The following is a 5,250-nucleotide window of genomic DNA, read 5'->3' on the forward strand; positions in this document are numbered from 1 at the left end:
GCTCCATATCGGTCACAAGCCTACCCCAAAATGAAGACAACTGTCCGGGAACCTTGACCTCTTATCTGCACTTTCCCACGTGCCGTCGTGAATGCAACCTCACGTGGGCGGGGCTGCGCTGGCCAAGGTCACGCAGCTGTGCGCCGCCCACCCCACCCCAAGTCTGTTCCAGAGTTCATGTCCCTTGATTCTCAGCTTGGTGCTGTTGCCGCCCCCCTCACAGTCCTCAGCCATTCGAGAAACATGTGCAGAGCCCTGCTGCGGGCGGCCCAGGCCGGTGCTAGGAGCTGGGTGAAGGAACGACAATGAGCAAGGTCCGGTCCCCGCCCTCGAAGGAGTTCAGAGGCTGGTGGAAAAACTGATGTGTAAACCAGAGCAGAGGCCCAAAGCAATTGCTGTGAAGCAGAATCACCCCTGTGTGCCAGGACACAGAGGAGGAGCTCAGCCTTTTTCGGAGACACTGTGCCCGCTGAGACTGGAAGTGTCTGGGGGTGACTGGGTGTCCGCCAGGCCACAGCACTGCAGGAGGAAGCGGCATTTAAAGGAACCGAAGGTGCTACCTGGGCAAAGGCCTGAGCAGGCATGATGCCCATGCATCGCTCAGCGTGGCAGGAGCATCCAGGGCAGGGCCATGCCGGGATGAGCAGGGCACCAGGACGGGGGACGCTCTCTAGGTCCATATGGAGAGCAGTGACTTCCTAGGGAGGGACCCACAGTGGCATCTGGGCTTCAGAGGTCTCGGAGGATTTCAAAGTGAGCCGCAGCTGTTTACTCTTGGCAAGACCTTGTGCAATGACTGCCCCACCTGGAAGCTCAGTATCTGAGCCCCTCCCAAAAGGAAGGAGAACAATAACAATAATAATAACACTTAACTAGAACAGCTGCCAGATGTACAGCACTTAGCATGCCGGGCGCCAGAATGAGCCTGCCCTAGTATTGTGAATAGAGTCAGAGTTTTATTGCAACTTTTGTTTGACTTATCTCACTCTGTGAGATGAAGATGTGTATGTGCTTTAAAAAAAAAATGGAGCGACCCCACTATCACAGCCAGTCAGGCTCTGTTCCCTCTGGAAGCTGCTCAGAGCCCAGCAGGATGAACTCACCTCTGGGTCTCTTGCACCCAGCTGGGCACCCACCCTCCCCTATCTCGGAGTCACTGAGGGTTTCCTGAGTTTTGTGCCTTGCCTCCCTGGGGGGAGCCTGGGGCTCTTGGGGCCGGGAAGCACATCTACACTCTTCACACCACCCACAGCTGGCTACACTGCACACGTTGAGGATGTTGAATAAACAAAGACAGACGGAGGCAGCTCTCTTCTCCACCCCAAGCACAGCTACAAGGTACAAGCTGTGCATGCCCTTCCTGACAGCTTGTCTGTCCAGCACGTCTCTCCGGGAGGGAGAGCGATTGATTCCCTGGCATCTTACTTTCCCCGTGATCAATGTCTCCTGACATTTGTCAGGCTCCAACACCTCCCCTGCTGCCCTTCAAGGGGTGGCCTCTCTCCATGGAAACTGTGAACACAGCCCATCTGAAGGGAGATGGCTTTTTTCTTTTTTTCCCCTCCACTTTTAAGTGGAGAAAACTCAAGTCAAAGGAAACCTGAGAGAAGTGGAGATAAACTACAACAGAGAATGGAAAATGCAAGGTGCAGAGGTTCACAGGCTGGATGTTCTCAAAGGGCCAGAGGTGCGAGTGAGGGGCCAGAGTTAGCAGCTGCTACATGCTAACTTTCATATGATAAAAAGCTCTGACCTTCTCTCCTACCCCTGACAGAGTTTAGAATTCCACCTTAGGGAGTCAGACCTATGGATTCTGAATATTTTTCCATCTCTGAGAGTCTTCTGTCCTCTGCCAATAGCCAGGGAAGAGGGGCATTCAACAAAAAACTCTCAGCAGCCAAGATCTTAGAAATAAATTAATTTAGCAGAACTTGGCCCAATGAGATTGGGACTGCAATATGGACTGTGGGGAGAGTGAGACTCCAGGTGGGTGGAAAGATGAGAAGATGGGGGATGTCCAACTCACCCTAAGCACCCATCGTACACCAAATGTTTAACGTACGCAATGCACGGTCACTGCCACCCTTGTAAGAGCAGATGTTATTTCCCCTATTCAGATAAGACATCTGAGATGCAACAAGGTGAATTTACTTAGCTAAAGTCATTGTCTTAGTCCGTTTGTGTTGCTATAAAGGAATACTCAAGGTTGGATAATTTATAAAGAAAAAAGATTTATTTGACCACAATTCTGCTGGCTGGAACACTTGGCATCTGGAGAAAGCCTCAGGCTGCTTCCATTCATGGGGAAGGTGAAAGGGAGCCACAAGTGCAGAGATCACATGGCGAGAGAGGAAGAGAGAGAGGGGAGAGGTGCCAGGCTCTCTTAACAACCGGCTCTCATAGGAACTAGTAGAGTGAAAAGTCACTCATCACCATAGCACCAAGCTATTCAGGACAAATCTGCCTCCCTGACCCACACACCTCCCCCCATCACCTCCACCATCAACACAGGGGATCAAATTTCAACACAAAGTTTGAAAGGACAAACATTCGAACTATAGCAGTCATATAGCTGGGCCAGCACAGGGCTGGCATGCTCCCTGCTACTGAACATAGCGTCACATGGGAGCTTGATAAAACAGTTACTGGCACCATCTTTAGAGATCCTGATGCAGCTGGTCAGTGTTAAAATTCAGGTATCTGCATTTTTAACCAAACCACACAGTGGCCCCAGTGCTCGTGGATGTCAAAGTTGTGGTTCATAACATGAGATTTGGAAAACCACCTGGCTTAGAAGCCCAGCCCTGTGACACTGAAGATACTTCAGTTTTCAAAACTTTAGGTTCTCCATCTATAAGATGGCAGGGTACACACCACCTGGGCTCACCATGAGGTTTAAAGGGGATAATTCAGTAACAGTGCCCAGCACAGGCTCGCACCTACCATTTTGGGGGCCTGGGGCAAGAGTATAAGCAGAGACCCTGGGTCTGCAGCCCTCTCACCTTTACTCTCCTCTTCCCTCCCAGTTCCATCCTACAGCCCAGGACCTTGCACTGTCAACTGTGTACATCCCTGGCCACATTCTAAACTTTGTCCACACTCCCTGAAAACAACCTGTCCCCCACAGCCAGCTCTGGGCCTGGGAGTACAGACTGGCAGCATGGGATGACCTTGACGGTATGGACCCAGGGGAGAGGCCTACTTGGGAGGAACATCTGGGCAGGGAATTCTAGGGTTCCCGGTACTAGAGGGGAAGAAAAGCTTAAGGTGGGCACAATCCAAGAGCCCCAGAATCAAAGCCAGTCACCTGCCTCCTCTTTCATTTCAACATGACAGATGCCACTGTGTCCTTCATCCAGGACTTCCTGGCAGGTGGAGTGGCCGTGACCATCTCCAAGACCACAGTAGCATGCATCTAGCGGGTCAAGTTGTTGCTGCAGGTACAGCATGCCAGCAAGCAAATCACTGCGATAAATGATGCAAGGGCACTGTAGACTGCATGGTCTGTACCCTCAAGAGGCAGGGAGTCCTGTCCTTCTGGTGTGGTAACCTGGCCAATGTCATAAGATACTTCCCTATCCAGGCTCTTGACTTTGCCTTCAAAGATAAATACAAGCAGATCTTCCTGGGTGGTGTGGACAAGAGGACCCAGTTTGGGCGCTACTTTGCAGGGAATCTGGCATCAGGTGGGTAAAGCTGGAGCTAAAAGGGAATTCAGAGGCCTTGGTGACGGCCTGATTAAGATCTACAAATGTGATGGGACTGCAGGCCTGTACCAAGGCTTTAACGTGTCTGAGCAGGGTATTATCATCTACTGTGCTGCCTCCTTTGGTCTCGATGACTCCACAAAGGGCCTGCCTCCAGATCCCAAGAATACTCACACCATCACCAGTAGGATGAGCGCACAGTCTGTCACTGCCGTTGCTGGGTTGACTTCCCATCCATTTGACACTGTTCGCCGCCACATGCTGATGCAGTCAGGGCACAAAGGAACTGACATTGTGTACATGGGCACTGTTGACTGCTGGAGGAAGACTGCATGTGATGAAGGGGCAAAGCTTTGTTCAAGGGTGGGTGGTCCAGTGACCCCAGAGGCACGGGTGGTGCTTTCTGCTTGTCTTGTACAATGAAATCAAGAAGTACACATTAGTTATTTCCTAGTTTCTCCCTGTGAACAGGCTTGTTGTATTATGTAATGCATCTTGAATGTTCATGACAGACTCATGGCTATTTGTCAATGGCAACTATTTGCTGGTTGAAAATGGGAAGCAATAATATTCATCTGATCAGTTTTCTCTTAAATCCATTTCCATGACAATGATGGTACTCAATTATATTTTTTATTTCAGTCACTCCTGATGAATAACAAAGTTGAAGAATTAAAAATATCTAAAATAGAAAAAAAAGTTGAGCACAATCCATTGGGCCACAGACACCACACCTCTTGGGAGGGCACAGGGGGAAGAGAACCAGAGTGGGATCTTCTAAACCTCAGGGTACTCCAAACCTCAGGGTCCAAGCAAGGGGCCCTACCAGCCTGGGTCCAAGGACAATCCTGAAAGGCAAAGGGTTAGCTCACTCAAGTGCCCAGAAGACACGTAGCTTTTGCTAGGCCTGGCAATGGGATCGATTGGTGATCTTGGCGCCACTATTGCCGAGCTCACGATTTTTCCCAAACTTGAAGCCAAAGACCAAGGCCCATGGCACCTCTCACAGTGACACAGTGCTGACCATGGGTCTCCAGGGATCCTGAATCCTCTGCAGCTACAGAAGGAAGGGCTGGGGCAGCAAAGGTAGACAGCCAGCAGGTGGGCATTTGGCAGAGACACTTCCGTGAGGCCCCTGGGTGGGCTGAGCGGGGCTGGGGTCCTCCTCCCATCTTTCAACCCAGCCCTGGAACCAGGAAACATGGTGAACTTAGCAGGGAGACTCTCTCCTCCTCTGTGTGTCTCCCAGAGAATGGCAACCCGGGGCTTCATCCTGACAGTGAAACCATGCCATGCGTCACGGCAGCCACGGCTGCAGGCACAGGGTCCTGCAGGAGGCAGAGGTGGCATCTGAGCAGCTGGCTTCCCCTGGGGACAGGAGAGGGGCCCTGGCTCAGGACAGGAAAGGCATGAGTAGCTTTCTTCTTCTCTCTCTGGACTCTCTAACCATAAACCTACCAAACAATAAATATAAACCATCTGACCTCAATGCAGCTCTTAAAACACTTCACTGCACTCTCTCACATGTACTTTTATCTTCTCG

The 5,250-nt window shown here is 51.1% G+C and overlaps 1 pseudogene; it reads left to right on the forward strand.

The window, feature by feature from the left end:
- The first annotated feature begins 3,329 nt into the window (after positions 1–3,329).
- Positions 3,330–4,161, forward strand: LOC142875377 (ADP/ATP translocase 2 pseudogene; annotated as a pseudogene).
- Positions 4,162–5,250: the final 1,089 nt, after the last annotated feature.

Source organism: Microcebus murinus, chromosome 14 (genome assembly GCF_040939455.1).
Source record: "Microcebus murinus isolate Inina chromosome 14, M.murinus_Inina_mat1.0, whole genome shotgun sequence".
Taxonomy (NCBI): domain Eukaryota; kingdom Metazoa; phylum Chordata; class Mammalia; order Primates; family Cheirogaleidae; genus Microcebus; species Microcebus murinus.